General features: G+C 43.4%; 1 long non-coding RNA gene across 2 annotated transcripts in view; it reads right to left on the reverse strand.

Moving 5' to 3' along the window:
* Positions 1-362: 362 nt before the first annotated feature.
* LOC138760615 (uncharacterized) overlaps positions 363-21,220 on the reverse strand; it is a 78,454-nt gene continuing 57,596 nt past the window's right edge. For both annotated transcript variants that reach the window (XR_011355751.1, XR_011355754.1), the window contains 3 exons: positions 7,426-7,516; positions 3,428-3,490; positions 363-1,436 (listed from right to left, as the gene is read on the reverse strand). This is a non-coding gene — a long non-coding RNA (uncharacterized lncRNA). The remainder of the gene's footprint in view (positions 1,437-3,427; positions 3,491-7,425; positions 7,517-21,220) is intronic.

The raw sequence follows: 21,220 nt of genomic DNA on the forward strand, positions 1-21,220 counted from the left end.
AAAATTTGTTCTTTAATTCTGGTTATAATTGTAAATATGAAAATCGACAATAATTACAAAAAGAATGAATATACTGAGAGAATGAATAATTTCCTTCATGTTTTTAGAACACTGGACAAAATGTAAAATTTGTTTCTTTACTTTTATATGAACTCAGATCCTTATAATTCACTCTCAAATGCTCAAACAATGTGTCAATTAGAGCGATCACTAAATTATTTTTAGACAACATATAGTAACTTGATATTATAAATGCTTATTAATGATAAATTAATTAGAGGAAGAGCAAGCTTTTCATATAAACCTCAAACCTGTGAAAAACACAAATATTGGAGGAAATGGAAAAATACAATTTCCATGAATAAAAGCATTTATTAAATATTGGTTTCACCATTTGTGGAATATAAAGGCCATCATGGCTTCTCCTACAGCCAATGAATACGGAATATCTGTCAAGTGTGTGAACATTTCAAATCATTTTTGTCCTGATGAAAGGTCAGTGACCAGAGAGAAAACTTCATTTTCTCACACCAGCAATGTCGTCTGACTTCATTAGTGTTTCCAGCATTTTCTGAACTAATTTCCAATTTCCATCAACTGTAGGTGTCTCTTTATAAGTTATCCTCAATGCTATATGCAGAGACCCACCAGATTCCACTTGTGGGCCACAGCTTCAAAAAAGAACATTTTTTTCATTTCTCCACTCTCATTCATCTCCTATTTTCCCCAGATAATGCCTCTGCTTTTTGAATTATTCAATCTCTCTTTGTCCCTGTCCTATCAAAAGCATTGACTTTGTTCAGATAACCCCTCTGTCCATGTCAAACACTAGAGGACATGTGCTTGAAGTAGTGAGGGAGATTTAAAGGAGATGCAAAGGCAATTTTTTTTTTCTGACAGAGTGCTAGATGCCTGAAATGAGCTGTTAGAAATAGTGGTGTCAGCAAAAATGAGATACAGCGTTTAAAGAGGCTTCTAGATAATGACTATGCACAGAATGAAAGGATATGGAACATGTGCAGGCTGCACAGGTTTAGATTAACTTGGTTTCATTTTCATTGCAGGCACATGTCCTCTACGTGTTCATGCTCTCTATTCGATCAACCCCTCTCCCTTCTCAGCAAAGTTCTCTTCATTCTCGGGCTTGGTCTTCAACCCGCAATGAAAGCTTTGATTTTCCATCCTGCCACAGCTGTTGATTATTTCCAGCATTACCTGTTTTTATTTCATTGTTTGTGCAATATTGTCCAGTATCTTGTTAAAGGTGGAGCTGGTGGATCCTGCAACCTGGCACTTCAGATCTTGCTGAAATAGGATGAGTGGTGATCCCCATGTATCAGATCATCTTGACACCACGTCTCAGAAAACACATGAATAGAGACTTGATGTCACCTTCTTTTGGTATGCTTATTGTCTGCTGTGCATGGAGTTAATGCCTAATTGGATCAAAAAAAATCAAGAACTAACGAGTAATATGCACTATGGAATCTTTCATGAGCAAATACGAGGCCTGTGTCACTTCTATCAGCAAATTCTTCAGATTACAGTGAAGAATGTGAGAGTTTAAAATATTCTTCCTGTCGCACCTCTGAACAGGTACTTAAAAGGCTTTTGTGGAGATTTTAAAAAGCAGGGCTGTTGGGGGAAGGGGTGATTGCAGGCGTAAACAATACCAGGTGGATCTAGGTGCCTACTACTTGATATAATACCTGATCAAGTGTGGTGCCATAAATAGCCCCAACTCATGGAAAACAGACAAATCATGGACCCAGAGTTCTGGTGCATAGTTGTTGTTTCATCTTGTATTCATTTGTTTGAGTTCTTATACCACACATGGATGAAGGAAAAGGTTCTTTACTTTAAAGTTAATGTAAACAGCCCATGAAGCTGCAAGTTTCCATCATAGATCTTTCATACTGCAATCTCTCATACTGTGTCAGCCCTGCTGGCAGCCTAATCAAACAGGAGCTATAATCCTTAGGTCATTGCTAGTTGCATTTCAACCATGATCACTATCATTATATTTTGGACATGTACATAAAAGCCGAGTCCAATTTCCTGAAGGTCAGGTTTTAATCAGGAGTCCTCGACAAATGCAGTTTTATGTAGATTACAGGATTCAGTTTCTAGGCTGTGGGATTCCAGCATTCCGATTCTGGATGACATGGTTCTTTTGTCAAAATATTGAGAACTTCACAAGGTTTTCCTTATACCTTAGAGCCCCACCACACAGAGCCATTATGGCAACAAATTATTTTGACATCCAGTTCTTCCTAAGATTAATTTGCAAAAACTTCCACTTCTGGCTACAAACTTAATTTCCTACTTCAGTGGAGGCTGAAGCTAACTAAAAGGAATTCTGTCAAAGGACAAGCAAAGAGGATGTACAACTGGTTGTAAAACCTGCCCAAAATACTCTGATTTGATCAGACTCAAAAGGTATGCTTATGCCCAGAGAATTCTATCAGAGACATTCACACAAACAGCAATATAATATTCTCCCTGTGCTGTACTAGTCCAATGCCAGGCACACAAACTGTTCAAGAACCAGAGACCAAAATAAAACTTCAGCCTTCTTATCTAAATAAAGACCCTCCAGCATTATTTGCCATTGTCATAGAAAGTTCTGGGACATTGCAAAAAGATTTAACAGGCTCCACATAGCCAGACAATTGGGCAGAGTCCTTAAAAGCTCAAAGCTCTGAAGAATCCCAGCAGCAAGGAATACACACTGCTCAGCAAACCCTGGGACATTTATCACCTCTAACTTAACTTAGACCCTTACATCAGGTTTGTTATTCATTAATTACAGCTCTGTGCTTAACATCAAATGTGGCGGTACACCACCGGCCTACTGCAGAGGGCAACCTCTGTACCTGCAGAAGAGCACGGGGACAATACTTGGTCGGCTGTCAATCACCATTCGGGATATAAGCCAGAGCTGGCCCTTCGAAGACAATCTGTAGAACAGACTTTATGTTTTGTGTGTTTGCTTCTGTTCAATAGCGCACCACACCATCAAAAGCAGCAAAACTAATAATCCATCTTGAGGATCCACGAGGCTCTGTTCATTCCTCTGCAACTAGATCCTCAACTTACTTGTTTGTCAGAAAACTTCAACCTGTGCAGATTGCTAGCATCACCTCCTCATCACTAACCACTAGCATGGTCAGGTTTGCTTGCCTAATTCCCTGCTCCATTACCTCTACACCCACAATTCCATTCCCAAGTTCTGGTCCAATGCAATCTATAAAATTTCCCAAAGAGATCCCCGTCGTTGGTTGAATAACAGGTAGTGAGCAGTCAGAATATTGGATGGAGAAGAGAATCTGGGTGTGTGAAACCAGAACAACAACCTTGCTCTTAACTTAGCAGACCAAGGAACTAATTGTATACTTTAGGAAGGGGATGTTAAGGGACCAAATACCTGTCTTCTTTGGCAGTGGAGAGCTTCAAGTTCCTGGGCGTCCTCAGAATCGGAGGATCTCTCCTGGTCCAGCACACAGAGGCAACCATGAAGAAGGCAGGTTTATTAATCCAGAGGGGGAAGTTGTAGAACAATTTATTAGATTCAAATCATGAGAGAATTATACCAGTACAAAGCCTGCAATTTGCATTAGTGAATAATTGACATTAGATGTCTCTGATTCCCATGGACAATGAAGTGACAATGCAGCAATATAGCAGTGGCACACAATGGTCCACAGGTGTATCTGTGATGACTAAACACATTTAGTTGCTATATTGCTTAAGCTGTCCATTTTTTAGTCTGAGTGGGAGTAAAGAGTATAAACAACAGCTGTTCAAATGCTATTAACACGTGGTACTTTCCACTGTCACTATATGCTTCATGCTCTGCATCCACACATCACTGGAAACAGGTTTTCTGTAATGAATGTAGCCAATCATTCATGACACTCAAAAACCTGTCAGACACAAGATGAAGCCAGTGCAAAGATTCCGCAAGAACCCTGTGTCAAAATTAAATTTGGAAAACCTGTCAAATGATATGAGCTAAACACAAGATGAAAAACAATTGGAAACCACCTTTTTCAACACCAATGCTTTAAAATGATTTGATGACAGCTACTGGAAAATGATGTTGGCCTGAAAAGTGCTATTCTGTTAATGGATTAACTTGACATTTGTGTCTCCCTTGTGAGATCAGTTCCCAAGTTTTGCTGAAAACAAATGCAAATCTACTTAACAAAATTATCGACGTAGTTTAACATGGACTTGGAAATAAAAGTGCATGCAAACAGATCAGGGAATTCTGAAACTACCCCTGGAGAGCAAAAGCCTCACTTTGAAAACATTTTACAATTGATTTGTTATTAACTTGTCTTCATTGCTGACTGGATGTTTATAATAATTATGGATAACTGTTTTGAAGCATCCTGTTAGTGCAACTTGTTAGGCATCATTAACTTTTGAAAGCGTACTGTTGAACTTGCAGCAGTTTATCTATGCATCTCGAGTCAGAACCTCTCATCCAATTCAAACTCTTTGCACAGGAAGCCCAGCACCATCCAGTCTGTCTGTGGCCTCATGGACTGTCAAACCAAGACCATCCATAAATTGAAGGAGCAACACCTAAGTTTATCTCCAACCAGATGGTATTAATATTGACTTTGCCAATTTCTGCTAGTCTACTGCTTGTTCTCCCTCTCTTTCCCACCCATCTGTCTTCTCTCCACTCCCTTCCATCTCTATTCACAGAGCCATCCCCCCCTCACCCTTGTGTGCTCTCCCTACCTTTTCAACCTATTACCTCTTGCCTGTTGGCCTGTGTTCCTCTCCTCTCACGATTTTGTTTGAGTGCCTGCCTACAATTTGTACCTTGATGAAGGGCTCAATCCTGAAATGTTGGTTATGTATCTTTATCCTATTAAATACGTTGTTTGACATACTGAGTTTCTCCAGCATTGTGTTTTTACTTCATTTACGGTTATCTGCAGACTTTCGTGTTTTACTCCTATCATCCAATATAGAACAGTTTATTTCATTTGTATTTAATTAACCACCTTAAATACTCATGTGTACCATCCACAAATGAACTGCAGTTGCCCGCCTGGGCTAGTCTGACAGAAGCTTCTAAACCGAGGACCTTTATTGCCAAGGAGGATAAGAACTTCAGCCAGATGGCAGCACCAGCACCTGCAAGTTCTCTTGAGTTGCACACTCATCTGTCATTCCTTTCATCAATACTGGCTGTGAATTCCAGCTTCCCGGCCCAAGAGTGATGAACTAATGGTGTTCAAGAAGGCAACTCACTCCTGTCTTCTCAAGGGTGACTAGGGATGGAAAGCAAAGACTAGCCTTCTGAATGGTGGTCAGATGATCAAAAATAAATAAATAATGAGAATTAACTATTGGTCATGTGATACAATGAAAAGAAACCAATAAAAATTGATTTGCTCTGGCCCTATGTTTTCCCCAGATACTTAGGTTACTGGATTATTTTTCCAGATCTGTTATTTCATGTTCTGCCAGAACCTGTTTTTGAACTGTGGTGTCTTTACTCTGCAAATTTCGTGGTGCATCCTCTGATATTTTCATGTCTATTTCCATCAAGCAGTCCTTTCCGTGACCTACCTGCGATGGTATTTGTTCCTCTGATATATGGCGTTCTCTTTAGTTATGTGCTTATATGATCCAGGCAGGGTATGGTTTGAGCCGAGCACCTTAGGCTTCGTACCATGTCAGGCATTAATCTCATCTGGATTCATCCCAGTGCCTCCAACTCTTAGCGATAGCAGATCTTGCGGCATTATGCGTCCTTTCTTGTCCAGCTCCCTTTGTCTATCCGTATCTTTTTGCAATTTCCCTCTTCTGTGGATGGTATCTGCAACTTCATTAGGAAGTGTGTGGCTGAAGTGATAACCAGTATTAGCATCAATGCAATCTAATATCTTCCTTTCATATCAATTCCATGGGTCAGAATCTTTCAGAACCAAAACACAGAGAGTCTTTTCTGTTTCAACTGCCGTTCCAAAAATGTATTGCAGCCAAAAAATTACTAATATCTGTATTATATAGGCTGTCCCTAAGTTACCAATGCCTGACTTATGAACAAGCACCCATAATGTCATTAAATTCCTAGCTTCCTGTTCAATATTCATGTTTTTGACATTACACATTATGCGTTAGATTAGCCATTCTCAACAGGGCCATATGCCCTCCCTTGGGGCCACAGCACTTTTAAAAGGGGCCTCGGACTGAAATCATAATTTTAAAAAGAATTTAATGAGGTCGGTAGGAGAGAAGTATTGAAGAAACCAATTAAACTTGACTGCCTTGCAGGGAAGGGGGCACATAAACTTTGAGCAGAGTACTAAGGGGGCTATAGCAAAAAAATAAATGTTGAGAATGGCCATTTAGTTGATGCTACACATCTTTGTATTTTGCATGGTTCAGTAAATCCTGAAGTAAGTGATTTGGATTAAGAAACCTTTGTGTTTCATTTTGGAATGTGCTGCAGAAATGATCTCACAAGAATGATGGCTGAAAAGTTACCATTAGCATCTGATGCATGAATAGAATTGAAAGATCTCCATCAGTACTGGAGCACCACAGGGCTGTGTTCTTAGCTCCCTGTTCTATTCATTTTACACCTACGACTGTGTGTCTCTGTATGACAATAGCACCATCTAAAAATTTGCCGATGATACCACAGCACTGGGTTGTATAAACAAAGACGATGAGTCAGCATAGAGGAGGGAGATTGAAAACTTGGCTGAAAGGCACACCAACAATAGCCTTGCACTCAATGTCACCAAAACCAAGGAGCTGACTTCAGGAAGGGAAAGCCAGAGGTATATAATCCAGTATACAATCCAGCACTTCAGCGTCTCTACTTCCTCAGGAGTTTGTGGAGGTTTGGTGTGACACCAGAAACCCTGGCAAATTTTTACAGATGTGTAGTAGAAAGTGTGATGACCAGCTGTATCATGGTCTTGTAAGAGTATAAAGCCTTCCAAAAGGTAGTGGACACAGACCAGGACATCATAGGAAAACCCCCCCACCGAGAACATCTACAGCAGTGGTTCTCAACCTTTTTCCACTCTCATCCCACTTAAAATAATTCCTAACCCATTGGTGCTCTGTGATTAAGGGATTGCTTGAATCATTGCTCTAGCCCCGATTGTTACTGAAATATTTTGTTAGAGAAAAATTGTTTTTGGCTCATTTCCTTTGGAGTTATGAAACCATGCACATAATGAGAGTCAATAAGGTATGATTAAAACAGTGGTTTTCAAACTTTTTCTTTCCACCCACATCCCACCTTAAGCAATCCCTTACTAATCACAGAACATCTATGGCATAGGGAATTCTTAAAATTGTATGAGTGGAAAGAAAAAGGTTGAGCACCACTGACCAACAGGGAATGCTGCCATCGGAGAGCAGCAGCAATCATCCACCTACCAAAGACTCTGTTCTCACTGCTGCCATCAGGAAAGAGGTATAGGTGGGGGCGTGCCACGTGATGACAGGGGCTAGTGTGATAGATATGTTTCTGGGAGATAAATTGGGAAAGGTTTGTTAGAGTAGGTCACATGCAAACACTTTAAAATAGATCTTATTTGAAATACTGGAGACATAATGGCTTCTCATACCTTTTTGCAAGAGCTTTGAAGAGTGCTCAAGAGATGTCACTAACGGATTATTGTTTACCCAAAAGCAACAGATGAAATAGAATGCTGGCACAGACAATGCTATTGTCTACAGGAAAAGGTCATGTGGTTTTGTAAGCAGAGAGTCAAATGGAATCTCAGTCTCAGAATGTGTGTGTGTGTGAGAGAGAGAGAGAGAGAGAGAGAGAGAGAGAGAGAGAGAGAGAGAGAGAGAGAGAGAGAGAGAGAGAAGCGGAGATCACTTGAAAGTGTCAGCCAGCAGATGTTGTGGGGACTGAAACAGGACAAGCTGGCAAGCTTTTGGAAGACACTCTGGTCAAAGCCCTTGTGGTTTGTGCAAGAGGAGAGGACTGGCTGTTTAATGTTTCACTTGGAATAAGGGAAACAAAAAGGAACTCTGTGGTGACCTGAAAGAAAGAAGTTATCATCTGGAGAACCCTGATGGGGCAAGTTTCATCAGCAAAACACTGAGGTGACTGATGGAAGTACATCAGTTGTGGATGTCCTGGAACAACACATCTCTCTCTCTGAAAACCAACAATAACCTTCCTGAGTGGTAACCATTTACCTTTCAAGCACCAAAGTCTGGTGAACTTTATAAATGTTAAATTCTGTGCACAGTACAAGAATTGGGTGCAACCAGTGAACTTGGAGGAATGAGAAGTTTGATTGGACTGTGAATCAAAGATCTTTTCTAAACTTACACACACATTACATACACGTGTGCTTAGAATTAGAAGGGGGTTAAGTTGGGTTAAGTTGTTAATAATAGATAAGTTAAAGTTTGATTCTGTTTTCATGTTTAAAGATAATTAAAAGCAACTTTTGTTTAAGTAACCATTTGTCTTGGTGAATATCTATTGCTGCTGGGTTTATGGGTCCTCTGGACTCTTAACACTAGATTTGAATTCTCTACTCTCTCCTAAAAGTTTTTAAAAAGAGTCAAAAAGCCTGAACTGATTGAAAGAAAATAGAAGAGGATGTTATTGGGAGGCTGACAAAACAATAAACAATGGCACCTAAGAAAGATCAATTTAAAGAACTTGAACAAGAAAAAAAAGCTGATAAAGAAGAGAGTTCTACCTTGAAGGATCCTGGAGGTCTCCATAGGGTGACAGGCCCGTGGTGACAAACCTGAAGCTGGGGAGACCTTGGACGTCACTGTACAAGGTCTCCCACGACAATGGCCTTCTGCCACGAGTAAAGAAGTGACACTGCACATGTGCGAGGAGTTGCATTTGCGCAGAGCACAAAAAAAGGAGACAATTTTTTTAAAAAGCCAAAGAAGCCTCCAGCTCCAGTGATCAAGAGGAGGAGCAGGAAGAAGAAGAAAAATATGTTGAACACAGAGTTTTGGTCAAAAGACAGGAGAAAATAAAGGAGTCTCATATATATGTACAACTGAAATGAAGAAGTATTTGGATTCTTTCCAGCAAACATTTACAGTAACAATGGAAGTTAAAAAATGTAATGAGAGTATAATTGAAAATAAAGGTTCTACAAAGAAGGTGGAGAGAATGCACCAGAGAAGCAAATGGAACAAAAATTTGAAGTGATGGACGCAAAATTTAAAGGTAATGATTTTGAAATTGAGCATGTTAAAAATCAAATGAAAAAGATTCAAGCTGAGGTGGCTGCAAACTAAAGAAAAATTAACTCAAAAAAATTGATGTTAGAAAATTGCAGCAGAAGAAATAACATAAAAATTGTTGGACTTAAAGAATGTGACGAAGGACAAGATATGAAGAGATTTTTACAACTTTGGATTCCACACACTTTGGGGTTAACTGAATTTCAAGGAGATATTGAGATTGAAAGAGCTCATGGAGCATTATGACCTAAGCCACAGCCAGATCAGAAGCCACATTTGATTCTGGTCAAGTTGCTTCATTATGAAGTAAGGGAGAAGATCTTGGAGCTGGCTGCGAAGCATATGAAGGAGAAACAATTACCATTGATTTATAATGAAAATAACATTTTCTTTTACCCTGATATAAGTTTTGATTTGTTGAAAAAAAGAAAAGAATTCAATGCTGTTAAAAATGTGCTATGGAAAAAAAGGTTACACTTTGTTTTAAGGTACCCAGCAGTATTAAAGATTTTTGTTCCTGAGGGCAATGAAGCAAAAGTGTTTGCAGATTCACTGCCTGAGAAGATGAGATGAGAGCTGGGAGATATCTGAAGAGAGAGAGGCAGAAGAAAGGTTTCGGTTGGGGATATATAATGAAATGATACAAATTTAAGAGGAGAGAGAATATTAGGGAGGACAGTTTTCACCTGATAGATCTGTGTAAAAATTAATTGATCACTGTAAGTTTGAGTAGATTTGAGGCATAATAGATAGTATCATTTTGGGGGAGTTAGGTGGGTGTATGAGCCTGACCTCTACGGAATCTAGTGAGTGGGTGTGGTTTTTGATCACAACTCCCACAGATCAGGGGTGTAAAGATGTATTTTTAATAATGTACGCCTTTAGAGCAGGACATGTAGGGTTTCTGACCTTTTCTATGTTTCCTTTCTTTTTTCTCTTTAATACATCTGAATTTAACAATTGTATTATTTCAGGTCACCACAGAGTTCCATATGGTTTCTCTTATTTCAAGTGAAACATTAGGCAGCCAGTCCTCTCCTCTTACATGAACCACAAGGGCTTTGACCAGGCTGAACTAAGCAGTCACAACCCGTCTTCCAAATGGGGTTTTCCACAAGCTTTCCAGCTTGTCCTGTTCCAGTCCCAGCTGTTGCTGCTGACTGTAGCGCTGCAGAACTGAATTCTCTCTCTCTCTCAGAGAAAAAGCCTGTTTATTTCTCTCTGCTTGAAAAACCACATGACCCTCTTAGAGCAGCAAGTTCCATTCCAGTCAGCCTGCGGCTCCATGAGGTCTTTCATCTATTGTCTTTATATAAACAACAATCCATTAGTGAAGTTTCTTGGCCATACTCCAAAGAGTTTGGTGATATAATGAAAATATGTATTCTACATTCAAGTGTCAAAGTTTAAACACATTTCTAAAGCCATAATAACCTTGAAAATAAAATAGCCCCAACCTCCCCTCCTCCCTCCAACATTTTGAAGCCCAGAAAGTTGCTGAAGATTTTGCAATTCACTTTCCCAAACAAACCATCCAGACCCAATTACCTCCCAGCTGGAGTTGTTGAAGACATTCCATTGCTACAAAAGTAAATATACACTATTCTTCCAACAAAACTTGTCTATTATGACTAGATCAAACACTAGTTACTTTAAAAGTTTCTCATGTACTTTTCCCCTGGAAGTACATTTAATGAAAAGAAAAATATCAAAGCCAATATTTCTGAAAATAAAATTAATGAATATGTATTCAATAACTAATTAAAAGGAAAAAGAGAGACATAGAAAAATTTTGCATAAATATAACCCGAGTAAGTAAGTTCCCAGGAAAAAAAGAAAAAAATTACCAAAAAATGAACCAATCAAAACACGACCATCAAATGTTATGTAATAAAGTAAAAAAAACCTTAAAGTTAATAATAGTCAATCATCTTCAATCTTCAAATAGAAGATCTTGTAAATTCTTCTAGGAAGCTCCAAACACCATTAACTGAATATGGCTGCTTCTTCTGCCCATTAGAAAGTGTAATAAGAAGCCATGGAGGATATGACAAGGAAAGCTTTAAACCATGCTTATATAGCTCCAATATTACTTTTTTTTGTATTCACTGTGCTGCTTCATGACTTCAGAACAATAGACTTCTATAATTCTTATATGTTAACTTCGATTACATAAGTGTCCCTCTTTGATGATCTTCAAGAATCAAAGACTCATTTACTTGATAAAAATGTAGCTGAAAAATAACCGAATGAAGTCTTTGCCCAGGAGCAAGCTTAGGTAATAAAGAGCAATGTGTCCTATCAATCTCTGGGAGAGATAAAAGAAAGTCCTCACCAAAGACATTGTAAAGCAACTCTGAAAATAACTTAGTAGGTTGTCCACTTTCTGTACATTCAGGCAAGCCCAAGATTTGTAAATTCTGTTGTCTACTCCTACCTTCCAATCAACAACTTTTCTTTGTAAATTGCAAATTACTGTCATTTAATCCAGAGCATGTATTATCCACTACATCAACTCGCTGAATTAAGTTGCTCAGTTCCTCCTCAACTGTTGTCTTTAGTTATTTGTTGTACTTGGTCAAGATTATTGTTAATCTGACCCAAGACTTCTTTAAGATCATCAGTTATCATCTACCTGTGCTGATTGAGTATCTCGATGAAGGATTTCATGGTCAGATTCATTAACACTTCTTCTTTCATCCCAAATTTGCTTCTTGTACCTATTTCAATACAAGTTTATGCAGAAGAAAGAAAGGCAAGTAATATAGAGCATTTTAGTTATAAAATAAGGAGTTAATTCTATAGAGAAATGAAACAGAAGTAGAAGCATTAGATTGCTGCTGTTTGTCAATGAGAAGCCAACCGGAAGTCTTGGAAGACTTTCAAAGGGATTTTTCATGTGCTCATCAAAAGTATATTCCAGTTAAAAACAAAGAGAGGAAGGGTGGGGAGATCCAGTCTTGGATAACTAAGAAAATAAAGCAAAGCATCAAACTAAAAGCTCGTGCATACAAAGTCACCAGAAGCAGTGGGAAACTAGAAGATTTGGAAAACTTTAAAAGCAACAAAGAACCTCGAAGCGACCAATAAAGAGAGGAAAGGTAGATTATGAAAAAAAGTTGAACACAAAATATAAAAAAGACAGTAAAACATAACATATAACAATTACAGCACGGAAACAGGCCATTAGGCCCTTCTAGTCCGCACCGAACCAAACACTCCTCTCTAGTCCCACCTAACTGCACAATGACCATAACCCTCCATCTTCTTCTCATCCATACACCTGTCCAACTTTTTCTTAGATAGTAAAATTGACTCTGCCGCCACTATTTCTCCCGGAAGCTCATTCCACACCGCTACCACTCTCTGAGTAAAGAAGTTCCCCCTCATGTTACCTCTAAACCTCTGCCCCTTAACTCTTAACTGATGTCCTCTTGTTTCAATCTCTCCTACTCTTAACGGAAATAGTCTATCCACATCCATTCTGTCTATCCCTTTCATAATCTTAAATACCTCTATCAAATCCCCTCTCAACCTTCTACGCTCCAAAGAATAAAGACCTAATCTGCCCAGTCTCTCCCTGTACTCTAGATGCTTAAACCCAGGTAACATTCTGGTAAATCTTCTCTGCATTCTCTCCACTTTGTTTATATCCTTCCTATAATTAGGCGACCAGAACTGCACACAGAACACTAAATTGGGCCGCACCAATGCCTTATACAATCTCAACATCACTTCCCAACTCCTATATTCCATGCAATGATTGATAAAGGCCAACATACTAAAAGCCTTCTTCACCACCCTATTCATATGAGTTTCTACCTTCAGGGAACGATGTACCGTTACTCCTAAATCTTTCTGCTCTTCTGTATTCATCAATGCTCTCCCATTTACTACGTATGTCCTGTTCTGATTCTTCTTATCAAAATGAAGCACCTCACACTTATCAGCATTAAATTCCATCTGCCATTTTTCAGCCCACTTTTCTAAGCAGCCCAAATCCCTCTGCAATCCTTGAAAACCTTCTTCATTATCCACTATTCCACCTATCTTAGTATCGTCTGCATATTTACTAATCCAATTCACCACCCCATCATCTAGATCATTAATGTATATAACGAACAACAATGGGCCCAATACAGATCCCTGAGGCACACCACTGGTCACCGGCCTCCAAACCTGACAGACAATTATCCACTACCACTCTCTGGCCTCTCCCCTTCAGCCAATGTTCAATCCATTGACTATCTCAAAATTTATACCTAAAGACTGCACCTTCCTAACTAACTTTCCATGTGGTACCTTATCGAAGGCCTTACTGAAGTCCATATAGACAACATCCACCGCGCTACCCTCATCCACATTCCTAGTCACCTCTTCAAAAAATTCAATCAGATTGGTCAAACAGAACCTTCCACCCACAAATCCGTGTTGAGTGCTCCTGATCAGACCCTGTCTATCCAGATATTTATAAGTACTATCTCTAAGAACTTTCTCCATTAATTTACCTACCACAGATGTCAAACTTACAGGCCAATAATTGCCAGGCTTCCTCCTTGAACCCCTTTTAAATAACGGAACCACATGCGCAATATGCCAATCCTCCGGCACTATCCCCATCTCTAATGACATTTGGAAAATTACCGTCAGAGCCTCTGCTATTTCCTCCTTTACTTCTCTCAATGTCCTGGGGAAGATCCCGTCTAGTCCTGGAGACTTATCCACCTTTATATTCCTCAAAAGTCCTAACACTACATCTTTTGTAATCACTATATTCTCCATATTTACCCAATTTGCTTTTTTTTAATCTCACATATCCCAATATCCTTCTCCTTGGTGAATACCGAAGAAAAGAAACTGTTCAATATCTCCCCCATTTCTCTAGGCTCCACACACATTTTTCTGCTCTGATTCTTGTGATAGTACAGATCTATCACCAATGTACATAGTGTATATAGTTACTGTATCTAGACTGTGCTTACAGCGATTGGCTGAGAGCTAAGCCACACCTATTGTCTGGGCCTTAAAGGGTTGTGTCCCTAGCCAGGTCGGATCATTCCAGACTGGTCGGCCACCTGTGAAGAGCTCCGGTCTTTTGCTAATAAAAGCCTTGGTTTGGATCAACAAGTCTTTGGTTCTTTTGACGAGCTCTACAATTTTATTAGCAAAAGAATTTTTTTTGAAAGGGATGGAGCGTTTAACTCGGCCAGAAAAACTTGATATCGACCCACAGTCAGCTACAGCCTTCAAAGCCTTTAACTTCTGGCTGCTCAACTTTGAGATTCATTCAGGTAGAGGAGGATAACCAGCGTCTAACAGCATTGCTGTCTATGGTGTCCTTGAGAGTCTACGAGAACATCCAGGATGAGACCACTTACACCGCAGCCATAAAGGTACTGAAAGGACTGTATGATCAACCGGTGAACAGAGTTCATGCCCGGCTCGTGCTTGCGTCAAGGAAGCAACAGCCCGGCGAGTCCAGCGGGGCATATTTACAAGTATTAAAGGCATTGGGCAAGGACTGTAACTGTGTGGACAAAACTGCTGCCGAGATCACAAATGATCTCGTCCGGGATGCCTATGTGGCCGGGCTCAGATCGAATGAAGTGAGGCTGCGCTTGCTCGAACAAGGGGTAGAAAAACTAGAGGACGTGGCCCGGATTGCAATCACAATGGAGGATGCAGCCTTAAAGTGCACCGAGCTCTCGAGGGACTGGACCCCTCGTTCTGATCTGAGTAGAGTGCCCTTTTACCCTACCACACCCCGAGATACTGATGGCCTGTCGGCTGCTGCTACCCTGCCCCGTGCGAACCCGAAATGTTATTTCTGCGGGAGGGACAAGCACAGCAGGTCCCAGTGCCCAGCAAGAAAAGCCAAGTGCCAGAAGTGCCTTAAAAACAGCCACTTTGCTGCAGTCTGTAGGTCTAAAATGGCCGCCAGCAAACACAGTGCCTCGTGTGAAGCCCAATCGCCACTATCCCATTCAAAATCTTCTTCCCCAGAGCTCTCGTCCAATGAGAGCGAGGGCTCCCCTGCATGGCAACGCCTGACATCACGGAGACGCCGAACCCGGAAGGGGCAGCCCACCCTCGCAACCATGGTGTTGTCCCGCCTCTCGCCCCCGTGCGGAACACTCGCTGCTGCCGCCGCTGCTGCCGCCGCCACAGACACCCCGGGGCCGACGCTACTGCCGCTGCTGCCACCGCCACAAACACCCCCGGGGCCGCCGCTACTGCCGCTGCCTCCGCCGCCACAGCCACCACCGGGGCCGACGCTACCGCCGCTGCTGCCACCGCCACAGACACCCCCGGGGCCGATGCTACCGCCGCTGCTACCACCACCACAGCCACCCCCGCGGCCAACCAGGTGCTCACCCTAGCGTCCATCGCTGACGACCACCAGGGCCCGACCGCCGCAACCAACGACCTACCCACTGCCAATCGCGAGCAACTACAAACCCCACTACTTACCATTCACCCGCCAACGCCGCCGCAACAGCACTTCTGGGAGGTCCTCCAACCTGCTCCTCGAGCATTGACTACGTCATCCCGTGTCGTGACATCATCCCGTTACGTGACGTCATCGCGCAAAACTCCCCTGTCAACTGCTTCAATAACATTAAACCAGCAATGCTCTCATCCCCTCACCAGAGCAATGGAACTGATTAAAGTGCATGGACACTATACCAATTTCTTATTTGACTCTGGGTCAACTGACAGTTTTATCCAGCCAGATCTGGCTCTCCGTTGGGGACTTGACATTATCCCCACTACCCAGAGGATCTCATTAGCAACGAGGTCGCACTCGACTGGGATAAAGGGGTATTGCATCACCACGCTGGAAGTACAGGGCATGACGGTCACCCACTTCAAATTATTCGTCCTTCCCCAATTGTGCGCCCCAGTGTTCCTGGGATTAGACTTCCAGTGTCAGTTCCAAACGGTGTCCCTACACTTTGGGGGACCCCACGCCCCCCTCTCGGTCTGCCATCGCCCCACCCCCGAAGCACCCGAGAAACCCGCCCCCGTGCCCCGGAGCCAATCCTGCAACCTTTCCACACTCCGGATTGCTCCGCCAACACTCTTCGCAAACCTCACCCCTGGCTGGAAGCCTGTGGCCACCAAAAGTCGGCAATATAGTTACAAAAACAGGCAATTCATTAGGAGTGAGGTGCGTAGATTGCTGGATGAGGGCATCATCGAACCCAGTTCAAGCCCCTGGAGAGCCCAGGTGGTGGTTGTCAAAAATGGGGAAAAACTACGGATGGTGGTTGACTATAGCCAGACCATTAACCGCTTCACGCTCCTGGATGCGTACCCCCTGCCACGCATCACGGATGTGGTGAACCAGATCGCCCAATACCGCATTTTCTCCACTATTGACCTACATTCGGCCTACCACCAGCTCCCGATCCGCTGCGAGGACCGACCATTCACGGCCTTTGAAGCGAATGGGCGGCTATATCAATTTCTCAGGGTACCATTCAGGGTCACAAATGGTGTTGCGGTCTTCCAGCGGGAAATGGACAGGATGGTGGACCAGAACGGGCTAACCGCTACCTTCCCGTATCTGGACAATATCACCATCTGTGGCCACGACGTGCATGACCACGACGCCAACCTAGACAAATTTCTTGAAACTGCCCGTCGGCTGAACCTGACTTACAATTTGGACAAGTGTGTCTTCCGGACCACACGACTCGCTATTCTAGGTTGTGTGGTGGAGAACGGAATAGTCATGCCAGATCCTGACTGCATGCGTCCCCTAATGGACTTACCCCCCCCCCCCCCACATACCAAGAAAGCTCTCAAACATTGCCTGGGCCTTTTCTCATATTATGCCCAATGGGTTCCACACTACGACGACAAGGCGCGTCCTCTTATCAAGACCACCTCTTTTCCCCTCTCGACCGAAGCCACAGCGGCTTTCGATCGAATCAAATCCGACATCGCTGCTGCGACGCTGCACACGATCGATGAGTCTGTCCCGTTTCAAGTCGAGAGCGATGCATCCGACTTCGCCCTGGCAGCCACCTTGAACCAGGCCGGTCGGCCTGTAGCCTTCTTCTCCAGAACCCTCCAGGGTCCGGAGAGTAGACACTCCTCAATCGAGAAGGAGGCCCAGGCCATAGTTGAAGCAGTGCGTCGTTGGAGACATTACCTCGCTGGGAGGCGCTTTACACTGTTGACTGATCAATGCGCGGTCTCCTTCATGTTCAGCAACACCCAGCATGGTAAGATAAAAAACGACAAAATCGCCAGATGGAGAATCGAACTCTCCACCTTTAACTATGACATCCTGTACCGGCCTGGTAAGCTCAACGATCCGCCTGACGCGCTCTCCAGGGGGTCGTGTGCCAGCATACAGATGGACAGACTACGGAAACTCCATGAGGCACTCTGTCATCCAGGGGTCACTAGGTTTGCTCACTTTGTCAAGGCGCGCAACTTACCCTACACAGTCGAGGAGATCCGCTCCATGACCCGAGCCTGTTCAGTGTGCGCTGAATGCAAGCCCCACTTCTTCCATCCGGATAACTCCCACGTTATCAAAGCCATCCGCCCCTTCGAGCGTCTTAGCGTAGACTTTAAGGGGCCCCTACCGTCGACCAACCTTAATACCTACATCCTTACAGCCATCGACGAGTACTCCCGTTTCCCATTCGCTGTGGCCTGCCCAGACACCACTGCCACCTCAGTGATACAGGCCCTTCACAGTATTTTCACCATCTTCCGGTACCCCAATTCCATCCACAGTGATAGGGGGTCCTCATTCATGAGTGCAGAGCTGCGACAGTACCTTCTGGAGTGTGGTATTGCTTCAAGCAGGAGCACGAGCTATAACCCATGCGGTAACGGCCAGGTCGAGAGGGAGAATGCCACCATATGGAGAGCGGTTACACTGGCTCTCTGGTCTAAAGGTCTCCCCACCTCTCACTGGCAGGAGGTTCTCACTAGTGCCTTACACTCCATCCGCTCCCTCCTATGTACTGCAACAAATGCCACCCCCCACGAAAGGATGTTCCTTTTCCCGAGGAAATCCGAATCAGGAACCACTGTACCGGCATGGCTCACCGTCCCTGGCCCCGTCCTTTTGCGACGCCACGTCCGGCACTCAAAGAACAACCCCTTGGTCGACCGAGTGACTCTACTCCACGTGAACCCACATTACGCCTACGTTGAGTTCCCAGACGGGCGGGAGGACACTGTTTCGGTGCGGGACCTAGCTCAGGATGCGGTAGACCCAGCAAACCCCCCAACCCAACCTTCCCCAACTGCTTATTCTCCAGGCCCCGTGCCGCAACAGAAGGACCAACAGTACCCCAATGACCCGGGCCACCCTGCCGACAACACGACTGGGGAATTGAGCGACGGAGCAGTCGCACCCGATGAGCCCGCTGGCGACACCACTCCAGCGACCCCAATCCCGGCACCACGGCGGTCACGCCGGATGGTCAGACCCCCTGACCGCTACAGTCCTTGACCTACCTCTTCCTTTCATTCTCTCCCTCGTTTTTGTTTTTTTTTCCCAGGGTTAATTCTCCAAGAAGGGGTGAATGTGATAGTACAGATCTATCACCAATGTACATAGTGTATATAGTTACTGTATTTAGACTGTGCTTACAGCGATTGGCTGAGAGCTAAGCCACACCTATTGTCTGGGCCTTAAAGGGTTGTGTCCCTAGCCAGGTCGGATCATTCCGGACTGGTCGGCCACCTGTGAAGAGCTCCGGTCTTTTGCTAATAAAAGCCTTGGTTTGGATCAACAAGTCTTTGGTTCTTTCGACGAGCTCTACAATTCTCTAAGGGACCAATTTTGTCTCTCGCTTTCCTTTTACCATTAACATATTTGTAGAACCCTTTTGGATTAATTTTCACCCTGCTTGCTATAGTCTCCTCATACCTTCTTTTATCTTTCCTAATTCCTCTCTTAAGATTCCTCTTACATTCAATGTATTTTTCAAACATCTCCTTAATTCCATGCTTCTTATACCTAATGTACGCCTCCCTTTTTCTTCGAACCAAGTTTCCAATATTCCTTGAAAACCATGGCTCTCTCAAACCTTTTTCCCCTCCTTTTAACCTAACAGAAACATAAAGCTTTTGCACTCTCAACATCTGATCTTTAAAAGACTTCCATCTCTCTACTGCATCCTGCCTATAAAATAAATTGTCCCAATGCACACCCTGTAAGTCCTTTCGCATCTCCTCAAATCTAGCTTTTCCCCAATCAAAAACCTCAACCCTTGGCCCTGACTTATCTCTTTCCATAATGACATTGAAGCTGATGGCATTATGATCACTGGACTCGAAGTGCTCGCCAACACTAACCTCCGTCACTTGACCCATCCCATTTGCCAACAGTAGATCTAACACTGCTCCTTCTCTGGTCGGCACCTCTACATATTGTTGTAAAAAACTATCTTGCACACATTTCACAAACTCTAACCCATCCAGCCCTTTCACAGAATGTGTTTCCCAATCTATATGTGGAAAATTAAAATCTCCCATAATTACAACCCTGTGCTTATCACAAATATCCACTATCTCCCTACAGATTTGCTCCTCTAGGTCTCGGTCCCCTCCGGGTGGTCTATAATACACCCCTACAAGTGTAACCTCTCCTTTCCCACTCCTCAGTTCCACCCAAATAGCCTCCATGGATGAGCCCTCTAATCTATCCTGCCTAAGCACCACTGTAATATTCTCCCTGACAAGCAATGCAACACCACCTCCTCTTGCCCCTCCGACTCTATCACACCTAAAGCAACGAAACACAGGGATATTCAGCTGCCAATCACATCCCTCTTGCAACCATGTCTCACTAATCGCTACCACATCATACTTCCAAGTATCAATCCACACTTTCAGCTCATCCACCTTTTTTACAATACTCCTGGCATTAAAATATATGAATTTCAGAGATTTCCCAATTCTTAATCCCTGTTTTCCCTCATCTTTAATAACATTATTTCCTTTTCCTGCCAATTGCCCTTCATCTTCTTCCAGAGCATTTCCTTTCTCTATCACCTGCCCATCCATATTCAAATGCATACTACAAACTTTCTTTGTTTGCATTCTAACCTTCTCTTTACTGCTCTGTATTATTTTGCTCCCTCCCCCCAACCATTCTAGTTTAAAGGATCCTGAGTAGCCCTAGCAGGATTCTGGTCCCCCTGGGATTTAAGTGTAACCCGTCCTTACTGTACAGGTCACATCTTCCCCAAAAAAGGTCCCAGTGATCCAGAAAATTGAAACCCTGCCCCTTACTCCACCCCTTCAGCCACGTGTTAATCCTCCATCTCATTCTATTTCTATTCTCACTGTCACGTGGCACAGGGAGTAATCCAGAGATTACCCCCTTTGCGGTCCTTCTTTTTAACTCCCTACCTAACTGCCTGTACTCACTTTTTAGGACCTCTTCTCTATTCCTCCCTATGTCATTGGTACCTACATGTACCACGACCTCTGGCTCCTGTCACTCCCACTTTAGGATATCCGGGACACGAGCAGCAACATCCCGGACTCTGGCACCAGGGAGGCAAACCACCATCCGGTTCTCCTTGCTGCATCCACAAAATCCCCTATCTGTCCTCTTAACTATGGACTCCCCTACCACTATTGCCCTCCTCTTCCTTTCCCTACCTTTCTGAGCTACAGGGGCTGACCCCATGCCAGAAGCACAGCCACTGCTGCTCCCCCCAACTTTGATGTCCTCCTCAACAGTACTCAAAGAGGTGTACTTATTGCTGAGGGTTACAGTCATAGGGCTCCACTCCGGCACCTTACGTTTTTCTGTCCCTCTCCTAACTGTTACCCACCTTTCCTCCTCCCGTGGCCCTGGCGTGACCACCTGGCTGTAACTCCTGTCTATGACTTCCTCTGTTTCCCTAACCAGCCTGAGGTCATCGAGCTGCAGCTCTAGTTCCCTAACACGGTCCCTAAGAATCTGCAGCTCGACACACCTAGTGCAGATATGGACATCCGGGAGTCT

The sequence above is a fragment of the Narcine bancroftii genome, chromosome 4 (genome assembly GCF_036971445.1).
Source record: "Narcine bancroftii isolate sNarBan1 chromosome 4, sNarBan1.hap1, whole genome shotgun sequence".
In the NCBI taxonomy this organism is placed as follows: Eukaryota; Metazoa; Chordata; class Chondrichthyes; order Torpediniformes; family Narcinidae; genus Narcine; species Narcine bancroftii.